General features: G+C 34.4%; 1 protein-coding gene across 2 annotated transcripts in view; it reads right to left on the minus strand.

The window, feature by feature from the left end:
- The window catches only part of CSMD3 (CUB and Sushi multiple domains 3), a 726,030-nt gene that overhangs the window by 402,423 nt on the left and 305,718 nt on the right, over positions 1-17,889 (minus strand). The window lies entirely within an intron of this gene.

Raw genomic sequence — 17,889 nt, forward strand, 5'->3', positions numbered from 1 at the left:
ACAAAGATAAACAAGGGACACCTACAGTACGAGGAAGCTGATTAAAAGCATGCAGTCTATTAAAAAAATATAACCACTGTCTCAGCATGTGCAAAATGCTTAGCTCCATGTGTAAAACAAGAAAATTCAGCTTGTTAGAGTTCCATGGAAAATTTTCTAAACTAAAAGATAAAATCAGAATTTAATTGGATTTTCAGAAAGCTATTAGCAAGGCCACTCATTCAAAAGAGTCTAAATAGGAAAAAAAGTGAAAACAAGTTAAGGAATTGAAAAAAGATAAATTGATGAACTTAGTAACAGAATATTTTTCACCGAAATTATATAAAGGCATTTTCATCACAGTTCTTATATACAAAATATCAAAAAATACGCATGTATATGTATGTATAGATGTAGACATTGAATTTGTATATTAATAGCAGAAAAGTGCATATTTAGCATACCACATAATACATTAATGTCATCAGTTTCCAAGTAGTCAAAACTTTTCCTATTTTTCTTAAATATTCAAATAAAGAAACAAAAGTCATCTTAAAACTTTTTATTTTTTAATGAACTGTTTTGTTTACTAGATCTTTCTTTTGTAAAATGCAGCCTTTAAAACTTTCCAAAAAAGTCTGCCTGCTCCTGACAATTCCTACCTGTAAATATGTATTCATCATGAAAATAAATAGCAGATAATTGTATTTTTTTTTATAAAAGCTTCAGCTTTTGTATATTTAACTAGGTTGTGACAACTAGCAGCTCGCTATTAGCAGAGTAATGAATATGTTTTGGCTATACCTTACTTCAAAGAGTATGAGAAGTTATGTTAGAAGTTTAGTCGTATCTATTTTCAGTTGAAAGGAAAAAGAAAAGTTCTTTAAAATAATAAACTGTTTGGGATACTACAGAAGTTTATTCAGACAGTATGTCTCACAGTAAATTTCTTCATTACTGTTGCTATTGCTCACACTGTATAGCAAAGAGATATTTCAAAATAATAAGAAACTACAGTATAGAATTAAAAAAATAAGATCTCAGTAGTGTACTAAGAGCATATAGAATAGTAACACAATTCCAATATTTCAAAAAAAAAACAACCCTCACTGAAATTTTCCAGATTAAGAAGGTCTTTCATTTTTGCATTTGCTTAGATGGAGCTGGGGAGCACCAGGATGGGCTGTCGGTGCCCTTAGGGTCCTGAGAAAATCTCTTGGCTAACAGTTGTATCACACTAGGTTTCAGAAAAAGTGTGTCACTACCTGCCCAGAACATCTTGCAAAGTGACAATTAAAGAGGAAAGGATTCCTTTTAATGATACAATTCAGGATAATAAACAAAGCTATTTGTCTTTTTTATTATTTATTTTTCTTTTTTCCCCACTATGCTCAAGCATACAAGAATCTGAATCTAAATAAGGATAATGAGCTAGCTTAGAACAGCATCACTTTTGATGAAGTACACTTTCTAAAGATCCAGAATATGCATTTCAAGGTAGACACAGTTCTCTTAGACATTTCTGTGGCTCTGAGGGACGTTTCAAAATGTGAATCTGTGGTGGCACACTTTGCCCCTCTTCTGGGCTTCCCTACAACCTCAGGAATCCCCATTAGGCCTTTGAGTTTGTATAAGAGTTGGGTGGTTAAGCACCCTTTAACCATACCGGTAACTCTTGCATGGCTAAGTGGGGAAAAAGACTGTTTGTACAAGGAACTTCTATTGCCTGGCCGAGGTAGAGGATGAGAGCAGGGACGATCAGTTACTCCCTGGCAGCTTTGGAACATTCCCGACCCAGGTCATAACTGAGTGGAACGGTACTATTGTTATTGGAATTTTGAAAAAGATACCGACTCAGGTTATGGCCAGGAGGGAAATTTACAGATCACTAAGGTCAATTATCTCACATCCTTACAAACAGCGGGCCGAAAGTGAGACCCTTTGAGCCCTCCTGGACTGCAGCAGGCAGCAACCAGCATCATCCTCTGATCATGATGCTGCTCAGTGCTCCTGAACACCCCAGTCTGCAGTACTAGGAGGACCGTCACCAAAAGCTGACAATGGGGCCTGGGCTGATGCCCATGCTCCTTGAGGTTCAACCCTTTGCCTGTTAAGAACTGCAAAGGCATTCAACATGAGTATTTCACTGAACTCAAGTGGAACTTTTAACAGGTATACCTTTGTACATTTCTGCATATATATCTGTAACTAACTCTTCTGTGCTTTTGTGTATTTGTGTGTGAATTGACTTAGCTATATTGTAATAAGTATAGTGTAAGTATTACCTTCTCAAATCTGCAGTAAACCACTTTTGTAATTTAAGTAAATTGCATTGATTCACTTTGTAAATGTTAAAATAGTCATGGATTAAGTGCTGTTAAAATGTTATGATCAACCTTAAACTGTGAATAAACCTTAGACATCCTTTAGATATAAATTGTTGTCCAAGTCTGAGACTAAGATTGGACCTAGCTGCACCTAAGCTCTATTAAGAGTTTAGAAAGCAAGGGGGTCTACTCTGAACCTTGTAACTCAACAGGAAGGTCTGCCTTGTGACGTTGTGCCTTTGATGTGTAAATCAAGCTAGCTCAATTCTAACTCAATTTTCCTTTGCGTGTTCAACCCATGCAGTAATTAATAGAGTGAACCTTGCCATTGAACTTTGAGCAGTCATATTTCCAGAAACTCAAATTAAACATATTTTGATCATACCTTTGATGGTGATTCTTTAAGCAACCTGACCTAATCCACTCATTTTTTTATGAGAACTAAACCACTGGTCTTGTGCAAGATAACCCACTCTTTTGCAGCAATAAAATATTAGAACTTCCATAGTACATGAATATAAGTTATAAATAAAGAAATAACCATATATTGGTGAGGTGTGATCACAATTTTTTTTTACTTGAGTGCTCAATTAAAAAAGTTTGGAGATTACTAAACTAAACATATGACAATTAAGTTCTGTCCCATTCTAAAAAGTGTATTATCTAACAAGGCATGGAAACTTTTACTAAATTGTTACACATGAACTTTAATTGTAGAAATTTAATAATATTTTTAAAATATTTTTTCAATATTTTAATAGCATTCTTCACTGGCAATGCTTTACATAAGAAGCAGAGCTAACAGCACCTTCTGTGATTACTACACAATTAGTAAAAACTGCTATAAATTTGGTTCAGTGCCTGACTAATCACTATCAAGAAGATGGCAATTTACAATCAGACCAATAGTGTTCTGATACATTCTGATACCAAAAATGCAAGTTTAGAGCGAAATTCATTGCTAAGCTGGATGTGAGTTGCCTGGTAGCCATATATTTCCCAGAAACACTGAAACTGTTTTTTACTACATACTTTCAAATGTTATCATGACGGAGATGAACGTCTCTGTAGAAATCTTGTATGAAAACTTTTTTTTTAGAATTTGGAAACTGCAAATCCCTGACAAAAACAATTCAGTATTTGGCTTCAGGGCACATATAACACACTAAAAGCACTTTTGTTATAGGATAGAAAAAGAAAGAGCTGATTTTGCTAGCACTCTATCTTAAAAGTTTATCATGTATTAAATAAACCACAAGGATTTTACTCCTAAAAACTCTGTTGTTAGCTAGTGCTTAATAGAAAAAGAATACTAAAAATATTAAGTTGGTATTAGTAGAATATAAGAGAAAAAGAAGACTATTTTGGTAGACTATTATTTTCCTAGGGTAGCTTCCTCTAGAAGCAAATTTGAATTAATTCCATCACTAATTCCATATTTCTCTTGAGATTTCTGGACTTTTATTTTGGTTTATAGGACACACAAGAACACTGCAGCAAGACCTATTCACTTAGTTCCTCCAAACTATAACTCTTCCTGCAGTATGCCCTCCATACAACAGGCAATGCTCAGCCAATCTGAAAAGGAAAGGGATGATTAGCTACTAAGGCACAGCTGACTGTTACTCTTCAGAAGAAAACGCTAAAATTTGTGAAGAAATACTGAGTTACCTGAAATAAAATCTTGAGATGTAGGCCACAAGAGATTAAATGGAATTCAAGTGGTAGAGTTTATTCAATACTGTGCAACTTATGGAAAGATGAAACAAAATGAACAGAAATACTAAATGTATGCAAGTAATTCTCTCACTTTATTAATATATTGAGCTCAAAAGTTTAATTCCAACAGAATGCTTTTTCTTCTCACTAGTATCAAGTAATTATGAATTTTATCTGAGTCACTGAACAGTGAAGAGAATGTAGTTCTTTTTTTTAAGACTAGAAAACATCAGAATACCAATATATAATTCTAATCTGAAAATAGATTACTAAAATATGTATTTCAGGAAAAAAAATCTCTGGAATTTTTTACAATTCTCTCTACTTTCTTAAGAGCTGGATATAATTAGTTTTGGGGTAAATTTTTTTGAGAGTTTTTTGATTTGTTTAGCTCAAAGTTGTATTATTTATATTTCCTGTGAATTTTTGAGTTGGAAATCTGAAGACAAAAAAATGTAGAAAAGCAGACATAAATCCTTTTGACTACAAGGAATGAACCCTTTCTCTTAACTACCCATCAACCTATTTGAACAGCTCTTCGTTGCTTGTCTCAAAACTTTATATTAGAAGGATGGCATTTTTATTGAGATTAAATCAGATAAAAAAGACTTCAGGCATGATATTTTCACCTAACAAGGTCACATTATACTCTCAGTCAAAGGAGAAATAGAAAAAAGAAGGAAAAAACCATGACTTAATGAAGTTAAAAATAATAGAGTAGACTTTCAAACAAACTTCCCACATTTTTCTTTTAGGGGAAAAAAAACCCAAAACAATACAAAACAAACAAAAATACCCCAGCAAAACAATTTGACTAACATAAGTTGGGCTAGAAATCTGACATATCACCTCATAGGTAGTACTTAGCATTAACCTTTTAGAAAATTTAGAAAAAATATTTTAGAAAAGTAATTATGACAATCAAGATTTATTGTTTGATTGTATTGATTTTATGTTAATGTTGTTACAGATAAAGGACAATTTTTAACTTTCGCATGGAACTGCACCTGTAAGTATTGAAATTCCTTAAACTTCAGTACCCTCTTTAAAGATGTTCTATATTTTAGCTTAGAAAAAATCTAGCCAAGTTAACTTAATGGTAGTCTATGCCATTCTTTCTATGCAAGGATAAGATAACTTAGAATTCTTCCTTTATGTGTAAAAAAAAATAATGTCTGTTACTTTAATTACAAAGTGAGCAGCCAGGCATCTGTATACTTCATATATTTTTCCAAGCCAAGGGATGCTCCTGTCAACTTTGTATCATGTCTGTGCAGATTTTTGGAGCAATATTTTTCTCTCAGCTCTCATTTCCCCTATATTCTCAGCTATCCAGCTTTCAGGTGCTCCAAGCTTTTTTTTCTCCCTTTTCATATTTCCTCTAGACAATACCCTAATTCACGAGTATTTTTTTCTGTAGTTATTAGATTCAATTATTGGTTTTCAAAATTTCTTTTAGTACTTAGAGGTGCTCAGGTCTTTTGGACATAAGATCATGTATTTACATACAGAATAGTTTGCCATGTCTATCTAAAAAAAACCCCAACTAATATTTATATTTTAATTAATACAGAAACTGTCACAGTACGCTGGGTTTGAATCTTATTTACAAAGACTAGAATACATTTAATTATAAGCATGTATTTTTTTCCATGATTTTTTTAGTGTCTTTTTAGCTGATGCTCTGGAAACTAGAATAATTAATAAGCAGTACTGAAATAAGTAATGACAAGATCTGGATCTTCACATAGGATAATGTATGTACAAGTAAAATGTAGCATACATTACTAGGCATATAAAGTAGACAGCTGCTGGAAAACAGGATTTTATTACATTTACAAGCCCAACTGAGCAATGAGGAATATATTGCCTTTATAAAGAGCTACAGTCAATGCATATTCTAGATATTACTAATTAACAATATGTCACAAAACTGTAGCACTTTTGCGTAAAAAACATCTTCACATCTACCAAGACTTAAAGATTTAAAATTTATTTATAATGTCTAATTATTTCATTTTCATAATACCTCTGTGAGGTAGAAAGGGATGTAACTTTTGCAGAAAGAATATCCCCACTTAAAAAAATTACTGTTTTCAGATTATCTAAATTTTGTTTGGGTTCCACAATCATTGTTTACTCTTTACTGAGCCCTCTATAAGCCTAGTACTAGACAACAGAAAACACCAGGACAGGTGCACTTTAAGACATCAGATAATGGCCCCAGGTGACACAATAATTCAATGACAAGCCCAGAATTCCTTTCTTCATGCTTTTGCTTTAATTATTAGGTCACCCATCTTTTGACATTGCTTGGGAACACCATATTCCCAGTAGTATCTTTAAAGCATCTCTGAGTCTCTACTTGAATAATATCTAGAGTTATGGAAATTACACATTAAGTATCAAGTACCCATCCTAACCTTTACCCAAATCCAGATTATTCCCTACAGTTTATCACAGTATTTTGCCTAGACTAGTTTAAGTCTTTAAAGTTTAATTATTTTAGCTTTCCTTCAGGGAGAAATTATCCTCTTCCCCACAGACACAGACACAGCTTTGCCATACCTAGGCATGGGAATAACTTGTTCCTGGAATAACTTCTTAAAATACTTTGAAGAATGTTGATGAACTACTATCACTGACCAGCAGGGAAAACAAATTACTGGCATTTACAATGCCAAATACTGAATTTTCTTTTTTTTTTTTTTTTCATTAGATTTTACAGAGGCGAGAGCATCTTCTGTGAAGAAAATCTCCCAGCTGAGTGGAACACATAAATCTCTCTTTATAGGCAATCCAGATTCCTAATTCTGAATTTTTTAATTCTATCCTCTTCAGTATTTCCTGTGGCCTTAATTTTTTTTCAATTATAATCTTTTTTCCTAAAAAAAAAACAAAAAACATGCAAAACCTCAAAACATCACTTGCCTGTGTCACCATATGCATATATGTGGAACAACAAACCTGTTTAAAACTGTCCATCTAAGAACCAGACATACTTTCTAACTTTGGAAGAACCTTCCTGTCGTCGCAGTTGCTTATACCTTACATGGTGTTGATTATAATAGTATAAAAATTTATTGACTTTGTTAGCCATGTGTCCTAAGAAGCACTAACACACCTTATCCAAATTAAGAAAAGAAAAAAAAAAAAAAGAAAAAAGGGAAAAAAAATAAAAGACAATTAAAATAATAGATTTGGCTAAAATGATGCAAATATTTCCACTCAGCATTGTCTATTGGGTAGGAAAATATTTACGTGGACATCATGTAATAATATAATATATATACCCATAGCCTCTGATGCATAATGATATTTTGAGGTTTTCTGTGATGTGATAATATTAACTATCTAGCTGTGTGTTAACAACTACTTTTTACATGGTATTTTCTGCATCTTATAGGCATTTGCAAAGAATTTTAACAACTCAATTGTGATTTCTCATTGCCCAGCTACGCAAAATGGATATATAAAAGTGCCTATAAACCAGGCCTCCTACATAATAAATACTGTAACAGTCCATATTGTTTAGTAAAAAACTCATACCAATCTGGCTGTAGAAGTCATAAAACTTAGCTGGACATATTTTTGAAGTTTTACAACCACATATGTATAAAAGATGTATTCCTACTGACTTACAGGTTCTTACTTTGACACCTATGTCTTTACAGAAGTATTACAAAACCATTTAAGATATATTTTATACATTATCATCTAAAATACATTCAGTTGATGATATAATACCAGAATTATTCAGTCTTTTAATTTAGGATATAATTTGTATGTAGTACCTCTTCAAGGTATTGCTTAAATTTATGTTTGCCTAACATTACAATGAGATATGACATTTATGTCAATATGCAGGAAGCAACAGATACAGATTTTTTTCTCATGTCCTGGTTAATTTATTCACAAAGTTCAAACCATAAACTAACAGTAATGAGTTTTTGGTGCCCATTGCTTTAAATTTAATTTCAAAATACAGAGTTTTGAGGAGCATTCCCACATTTTCCCTGCAATTACCTATCTTATTTGAATTATATCTATTCAAAATGACTTATAATTCCAATTAATAAAGGGAATATTTTTCATGTTGCACCCCATTAGTTAAGACACTGATAATATTTGAGCTACTTGAATGTAATCCTTTCTTCCCAGTTCTTTTGTAGTATAATTTAGTGCATTTCTTTAAATTCAGAAATCTGCAGTGCATAACAGTAGGAATATTAAAGGGCAATAGTCACATCCATGTTTAAAAACTGGAATATATCAATTTTTGGTGAGTTAATTTTAAATAAAACTTCTTATGCTTGAAGACTTCAATTCCTCTGCCAATATAAATATAAATTGTGTTTAGCTCACTAACGGTGTTTCAGTTATGTTAGCTCTGCACTGGTAAGACTTTCACCACATAGTGTGCAGTGCAGTTTCAGTTATCAACACAACTCTAAGTAAACTTAAAATCATAAAAGATCAGGAAATACAGGATTTTATAATTTAAGATTTAATCATACACTTTATTCTTCAGTCATTGTTTAGGAAAAGTACTTCTGTATTGCAGTACAGCTTATTTAATTTTGGGGTTGCTTCTGAAAGAGAATGTAGGACTGAATGTCCTAATGTTTATTTCATGTGAACTCTATCTAACACTTAAATGTGCAAGTAGAAGAAGTGGTTAAAAAAAAAAAGAGAGAGAGAAAAGAAAAAATGCTTAAAGGAGAACAACATTTTATTTGTGAAGAGGCCAGAACTGTCTAAGCAACTTGTCATGGTCAATAATATGAAAATCAAGTCTGTTGAAACTTAGAATAGATTTAATTTGTAGCCACTGCCAACAGACAGAAAATAACCAGTATAATCGATACTGTCCTGACACTTGATCAGACCTGGAGGGAAATGGTAAAGTCTTGGTGTTCTAACCGGGGGGAAAAAATAGCATCTTATTTTTTCAGCAGATCTTTACTGAAGATGGAAGATGCTATAGCAGACTTTTCCCTGTGTTAGTCACCTTTGGGGAATGGTAAGAGGGACAGCTAATATCAAAGAATTTATCAATCTTTCAGTTCCTTTGTAATTTTTTGTCAGATAACCAGATTTACAGTACTGTAATCAAAAAAATATGAAGGGATGGGATAGGGTGCTTGTGAAATGTCTGTCACTGCTTCTATAATATAAGGCAATACATCTCTTCACTAGATGTAATGAGTCCTTGTTTCAAGAGATTTTTTTCTCACTCCATGTCAAATTTTAAAAAAGAAAAGTTCTTCACAAACAACCTAACACACACACACACACAAAAAAAAAAATATTCTACATCTCTAATTCTTCTTTAGAAGCATTTCCTTAAGCATCTGTCCTGGTTTTGGCTGTGATAAAGGTTAATTTTCTTCTTAGTGGCTGGTGCAGTACTGTGTTTTGGGTTTGGTGTAAACACAATATTGATGGCACATCGATGTTTTTGGTTGTTGCCAGGTGGTGTTTGTAGTAGGTTAGGGACTTTTTAGTTCCTCAGGCCTTGCCAGCGAAAGGGCTGGAGGGACATGGGAAGCTGGGAGGGGACACAGCCAGGACTGCTGACCTGAACTAGCTAAAGAGGTATTCCATACCATGGGACATCACTTCGGGTATATAAACTGGGGTGGGGTGGTGGTGATGACCGGGTCCTGTGAATCATTGCCCAGGGGCTGTCTGGGCATCGGTCAGCAGGTGGTGAGCAGTTGTATTTTGCATCAATTGTTTTCCTTTCTCCCTTACCTTTGGATTTCATTCCTCTCCCCTTCTCCCTCGTTTTCATTGTAACTGTTATTGTTACCATTACTATTGTTCTTTAGTTTTTATTTTATTCCAATTACTAAATTGTTCTTATCTCTACCCTCCAGTTTTACATTCTTTTCCAGTTTTCCTCCTCACCACTCTGGGTGAGGGGGGAGTGAGCGAGTGGCTGTGTGGTGCTTAATTACCTGGGGTCAAATTTGCTGGGGTCAAACCACGACAACATCTTAAATGTGATACGCTGATAATTACCTGTACTTGAGAAGACGCAGTCATTCCACAAGTGCAAAAGTGAATTAATACTGAGTAAATACTACATTTGTTAAAATGACAATAATAACTGCATGTTTTAGAAATAATAAACAGCATTGAACTGCCTAAGAATTACAACATAATTGATGACTGGAAGATTAATGTGATGAATATCTATTCAAAATCTAAAAGGAATAGTCTCCCTAAGAAAGTGGCCAGATTTCACACCATAATCAAAGTTTCACAATGATAGATTTTGTCTCCATTTTACACAACTAACAGAAACCATCACTACATTTTTCTTTCAACTTTGAAAGCATTCACAATAGTCTGTATCATTAATGTAATCTAAAATTTGCTGTCCACTATTGGGATCCTGCATATATGCCTTCTTTTTGCACTTCTAGGAGCTCAGCTGACCTTGCTTAAAGGCAGCTCTGATGTGCTGCAGCTGTAAACTGGGATCAGCCTGTTGGAAAGCATGTGTGACAGAGCTATGGTAAACCCTGTCAGTCCTCACTCCACTCAGGAGCTGCATTTGACAGCTCAGACACACAGTCCTTGTCTGAGCCACTTTGCAGTGTGCCAGTGTATGCAGCCTGAGAAACAAGCTAGACCGGGACTCCACACTGAGTGGAAGAGTTATGATCTCATTGGTATTATAGACATTCAGTATGATAGCTCACCATCATTGGTGCCCTGCAATGGATGGTTACAAGCTATCCAGGAAATACAGAATGGGTAGAAAAGGAGTGCTTGGCCTCTATGTAAAATACAGGGTTGAGTGCATGAAGTTTACCAACAACAAGAGAACAGTTCTCTAGAGAGCCTTTGTTTCAAAATCAGCAAGATCTCCATCAGAGGAAATCTCATGGTAGCTGTCTGGTACAGACCACCTGAGCAGAACCAAGCTTTCCCCAGATAACTCACAGAAGCCTTGAGTCTGCAGGCCCTAGGTCTCCTAGGAACTCCAGCTACTCTGATACTTGCTAGGAAAGCAACACGGTGGTGCAAAAGCAATCTGGGAGATTGTTGTAGTGAACTTTTGACAACATCATAATGGAACTGCATAGTATACCACACAGGAGTGCTGCCTTTTTAGAATTACTGTTAAAAAATGAGATTTGCCTGAGAGTCATGACCCTCAATGTTGTCCTTTGCTGCAATAACCCTAGCATCATAATTTAAGACACTAAAGGGCATAAGGAAAGACAAGTAGCAGAATAAAGTGGATCAACATAGTTGCCTCCTATGATGAAAAAACATACCCAGTGGATGAGAGGAAAGGACATCATTTACCTTGAATTTAGGAAGATGTCTGACAGTGTCCTTCAACACCTTCTTCACAAACTCATAAAACACATTGGGGCAGACAGACCAGAAGATCTTTGGAAAACTAGCCGTACTGCAGAGTTCAAAGGATGGTGGTTAAATGCTCAGAGTCAAACTGGCAGGGTTTGACTGGCAGTCAAACTTAGGGGTGGAGCTCCTCATGGGTCAGTAATGGGTCTGATAGTATTCAATACCTTTAAAACTGATTTGAACGATGGGATTGAATCCACACTCGCCAAGTTTGAAGAGGGAGGATAGGTAGTTGCACCAGAAGAAAGAGCTACTATAGAGACCTCAGTGGACTAGAAGGCTGGCCCAACAAGAATTACAAGCTAATGTAAAGTCCTACACATGGGATAAAATAAACCCCAGAAGTAGTGCAGATAAGGGTTGACTGTCGGGGGAGCAGTTCTGCTGAAAGGCACCTGGGGGTCTCAGCAGACAAGAAGCTAAACAAAACCCAGCAATGGGTCTTGGTAGCAAAGCACAAACTGTCTGGGGCTGTATCAGTAAGAATGGAGCCAGCAAATGAAGGGCTGTGATTATTCACCCCTACTCAGTATTTGTTACGCCACATGTGGAATACTGTCCATTTGTGGTTCCTCCAGGTTAAGAGAGATATTGAGCAATTGGAAAAGTTCCAGTGGAAGACCACTAAGAAGACTGGAAAACCTGACAGATGAAGAAAGATTGAAGGAACTGGGTTTGTTCAACCTAAGGATCAGAACCCTCAAGGAGGAATCTAATCACAGCCCTTTGCTATCTAAAAGGTAGTTACAGAAAACACAGAGATACTCTCTTCACAAGGCTGCATGGAGGCAGAATAAAAGCTAACCGCCACAAGTTTCTTCAGGAGAAATTCCATCTGAATATTACCAAAAAAAACCCCACAACAAAACAAAACAAAAAAAAACCAAAACAAAACAAAAGAAAAAAAATCCCACAAAAATCCCTTGTAATAACTATTAAACATTGAAACAGATTGCTGAAAGAAGTGTTGGAAACTCCATCACTGGAAGTAGTGAAGACTTGGCTTGAGACAGCCATGGATTACTTAATCTAAAACTCTGCTTGCAACAGATCAGATGATTTCCTGATGTCTCTTCGAGACTAGACTCCTCTGATTCTTCGTCAGTGTCTCAGTGTCAAAAGGAAAGAATAACTGAATGGGGTTTCACAGAGGTTTGTCCTGGGTCGGGTTCATTTGGCACTTTCATTAATACCTTGGACAGCAAAATTAAGTGCATAATTATTAAGTCTGCATTTAACAAAGAGTTGGGAAGGTCTGTGAATATATTCGCGAACCTAATCAGAATTAAAAAGGAGAAACTGAAGAAATAATATTAAAATAGGATCCAATTCATCAGAGACAAGTATAGGTCAAAGCACAAAAGCAGGAATAATCAAATCATAAATACAGTATAAGGAGTAAGTCATTTGGCAGCAAGTCTTCAGGGATTTCAGTAGCTCAGAAACATAACCTGAGTTAAAAATATCCTACTGTTACGAAAAGACAATCAAACTGGAAGACAGGCATATAGTTATAGGTAGAACAATGCATGAAAATGCGAGAAATAATTCTTCCTCTCCACTGAGCACTGGGAAAGCCCTTTCTAAAGCCCATTTTTAGAAACTGTTATTTTAAGACAGACACAAAACCACTGAGAATATTATGAAAAAAGCTGGAGGTCTATAAATATAATCCACGAGGAAGAACTGATTGAACTGCTGTGTGTTAAAAAAGAGCAAGAGTTTTTGAAGTAAACAATAAGCCATTGAAAAGAAGAATTAAATAACCTGTACTTTATATAGAAGCAACTATTGAAATCAGTACAGCAACAAGCGTTCACATTTGAATTATAAGAATTCTACTTGCAAGGCTAATGAAAGACTAGAGCACCTGAGTAAGATCTAAGAGCACTCTCCTTGGAAATCAATAACATCAGACAAACATCTGGGAATAAATACAGCCAGAGGAAGGAAGTAGTGCTGACCTGTTAGGACCACTTTCAGCCCTCTTTATCTATGATGTGTTACCTGCATATATGAGTGTGTATATACATATACACATACATTGTTAGTCAGCAACACATTTAGGAGGTCCAGATACATCTGCATTTCAAAGAGAAGTGAGGCAAAGGTGTAATTTTTAAAAATGTACTATAGGTAAGTAAAGGTATCTATAAAGGCAAGAATTAAAACTCAATGTACATTTTGTTTGCATACCCAAGCTGTTAAGTTAATCAAGCTGATTTTTACAATCTACTAAATGAAAAATACTGAGTCCACGAATTCATTGTTATAAAAATCACTTTAGTCAGTGAAATAAACTGGCCAGAATAGCAATATGAAGCAAACAAATGGTGTTCTAAATTTATGAGACCCCAGTTCAAATACAGAGTATCATTTGTTCCTTTTTCTATTAATAATCTAAATTAACTTTGTAGCCTGCCTATTAATTGGATGATCATGATTTAAACCATAAATCATGCCTGTCCTTTTGCTTTCTCTGATACAAAGAATTATTTCAAAGCCACATTGTCTTTCTACAGATTAGATAAGCTTTTCCAAAATACTGTACTTGTTGCAGAACTTGCTGACTTGCCAGCAGACTTATAAAAGGCAGCATTCATAAATGTTTCACAGGGCCTGAGAAACAAGCAAGCAGAAAACAGGAGCGTCAGGCATGAAAATAAAAAGGCTTATCGACCAACTGTGAATAGATCTGTTTCATTTCCTGAAACGTAAATGAGAGGAAGAGATTTATCAACTGGCAAATAGTTTCATAAAGTAGATTATTGTTTCTGCTTAAGCAAGTTGGCTTTGTAGAAACAGCGTTGCCCTGTAGGGGAATACTGAAACCCAAGGCAGATAAATAAGTAGGGTCTCAATCCTGAAATGTTTAAACTTTTCTTGAATGAAGTCACAGAGAAGTCAATGTAAGCAATCATGTTATTACAACCGTATGTATTCATAGTTTCTTGGGATATGAAATAACTAACAACTGCAAAAATTTTCACCTTTCAAGTAACAGACTTCAACTGTAACTCAATATGCAAGAAATGCCTGGGCAAAGATTCACACGTCATTTTTTTAATATATTTTTTATTTCTCAAGAAGGATGGGAAGTCATTGCTTGTTCTGCTGTAACAATGGTATGCTACAAGATTTGCATGAGGCCAATTAAATTGGAACAGATTTTAAAATCCCCAATAGAATTTTAGGCTTGCATGATATAATGATCTTGAAAAAAATCCAGCTAAAACACAAGTGCCTGAAGGAATGAATCCACTTTAAAAATTTAATAAAATTAAGAAAGTGACCAGTTAGTTTTCACCTGTTGTTTATGTTAATTTATCTGCTTGCCTACAACATAAAGCCATGCATTCCCCATAGCTCAAAATTCTAACTTCTTTTCAATACACCTTGTCATTAAATCACAATGAGGTAAATACCTTGATTTTCTTCCTTGTTTATTCACCAGGTCTAGCTACATGAACACTATTTTGCTAGTGTGATGGGAGAGATAAATTATAAAATATATTTTCAAAATTTAAAAAATGACACAAAAAGAAAGGGTAATTGTTGTTAAACTACAAGATAATTCAACTGCAATTAAACCTAGTCAGGATATCTGATAAAACTTTAGAATTTTCTCATAGTCTCTTCTAGAAGTCAGAAGGTTCAAAAATCAGCCAAACCTCCAGAGTAGTATTTTCCTGGAAACTAGTCTTAAGGTCTTAAAGATGTTGATGATCTACAATATTTGTTTACATTTTGGAAGTGATGTATCAGTTTTCCTTCTAAAAGTCCTATTATATTTCTTCTGTACAAATGCTTCAGACTTATTCCAGATTCACTTTGATGAATATGATTTTATGCCAGTTCCAGCTGGTATCATGTAATATTTCCTAAAGCGAGTTAATCTTTCATTTTTGGCAGGCAGTTATACCCAGCCACTCATGTGCCCTTTGAGAACAAGTCCTGAGGATTTATGATGTCAAATCAAATGCATCTACCAGAATTAGAAAGTTCCTGTTTAGAACTCTGTCCAATTGCACTATATTAATGTAACTAATTATTGATATTGACATGCCATTTTTGAAAAATGTATCATTACTGTGGGATTTTTTGTGTGTGCACAATATAATTTATATGAAAACAATTGCAATCTGTGCTGTTCAAATAGGAAACACCACATGATAAAAAAGCAGCACTTTAAGTGACATTTTAAAGAATAACAGGTGAAGTATCTAAAACACCACCTGTGCCTTCACTACCTGCAAAGCTGCATTAGTTTACAATAACATTCATGCATGACTGCCTAATTTGTTTGCCCAAATGGTTTGTACACAAACATGCAAGTTTGATAAGCAGATGCACACATATTTTTGCAGATACTTTCTACATGTTACTACGTGGTATTTATGCTACTTATGCAAAATTCTTTCAAAATGTTTATTGTATGTTCTGTGCATGAATCTTAAAGACATAATTATTAGTCTAGAAGAAATATTTATATGCCAGTTTTAGTATATCTAAGTGTCTAATTGAAACATCTTGTTAATCAAAAGAACCAAAATTATAGTACACCAAAGGTACTTAAATCAGTACGTTTAATGTAACTAATGACGCTCTAAAGCATTTTATATTTGAAAAACTATAATATCTATACCATCTGTCTGGCTTTTCAACATATGGCGTTGTATCAATTCCTAAAAACTTTCTTAATATTGGTCCTTTGCATTTTAAGGTGGAATCAGCTAGTTGTATGAAGTTGATGAGTGTTGCAAAACACATGTTCTACCTGTGAACTATGCTGGGTTTGGATATTTAGTTAATACATATCCTGCAGTTTCACATTTAAGTAGATGTTTATCAAAACTGCTAGTTTCCAATGGATTTACTGTTTTTTGTTTGTTTTTGTGTTTTTTTTTCTAATTCAGTATTAATGCTTACTTTATCATTAGGCGCATGTTTAGAGATGTGATTTCTAAATCATACAATGGTAGCTCTAAATATAGTCCTACTGAGGAAAAAAATCAAAAATTAAGAATGTAGTTGCCCTTTTATACTTAAGTACCTGCTGCTATTCAGAATTCAAAACTTGTACAAAAGTGAAAACATTATAATTAACAACCACTTACGCTTGAGGTCATAGTCCCCAAAAGCTACTGAGCTGCCTTTCTAAACTTACAAGTAGCTATGCATACATCTCAGTCTTATCACAGTACTGCTGATAACACTTTATTGTCTGTGTAGCAGAGATACTTTCTAAAAAACCTGATCGTGTGTGTGGTATTGATAAATGAAATACTAATAGCAGTATGCTTTCCTTGTAAAGTGTCTTTTCAATGACAGATTACTAATTTGTATTATAAAATACACAATACACAGAGGACAGAAAGATTTGTGGTATAGTTACCATTTATGTGGGATATGAAAGCCAAGAATCTTTAGAATATCATTTTATCATGGTTATCATACAAGAAATATATAAATCCTGTCATGCATCCATGCTGATTTGTTATATTAATGATGATTTTTTTTCCTCCATGAATCATTTTTTAAATCTGGGTGTTCTTTCATTTATAAACCACAGAAAATAGGGGTTGGAAGAACTTTGAAAAGATATTTAGCCCATCACACTAACTGCAGATGAGACTGCACGTATTTAATCTCTTTTGGATATATGTATATCTCATGTTCTTGAAAACTACTCACATACCCAAATATTCTTTACTTCTGAATGTTTTGCTAGTGTTCAAGCATAAACCTTCTTTTGCACAATTATAGCCCATTATATTTTATGCTTTCCCTCTTCTTTCACTGGATTCATCTTTATCTAGACCAAAGCAGCCCAGTTCTTTTCCACCTGTTTATACTAAATTATATTTTACAGAATATACAGAATTTTGATCCTTTTTAATATTTTCTTCTATCCTATTTTCACTGGTTCACACCTGCCTTGAAACTTAATATCCATAGTGGGGAAAATCAGGGGTACTCGCACTGCATAGTTTTAAGCACCTAAGGTCGGAGATGGGGTCCTTGATTTAAGCAGCTGTATCTGACAACTTCCTCCAGTAAGCAATCCACAGACAAGACTAATAGATGCTGTCACACTGTTTAACACTGCATGTGAATGCCCTTATATACAGCATCCAGTTGGTTACATTGGAAGATTAAGAGACTACCATCCTAAGACAGGTATCCAATTTAGGATACGTGAACACTCTGAAAAACTCTAGTAAATAAAGCCTTACTAATTTTACTATAAATAAAAGCTTCATTTATGCTCATTACATGATTAATTCTGCTATGTATATGTGCCTGTATCTCTTTAGCAAGCTCTAGTAATTACACATACTTAGGGTATACAGTAATAGAATATAAAATGTTATTATGTATATTTATACCTATACAATTAAACTTTTTACTTGTTTATGTGATATGCTATTATTGAAGCATATACTAATGTGATCCATTGTAGACTTGTTTCTGT

The sequence above is a fragment of the Falco naumanni genome, chromosome 3, assembly GCF_017639655.2.
Source record: "Falco naumanni isolate bFalNau1 chromosome 3, bFalNau1.pat, whole genome shotgun sequence".
NCBI lineage: Eukaryota > Metazoa > Chordata > Aves > Falconiformes > Falconidae > Falco > Falco naumanni.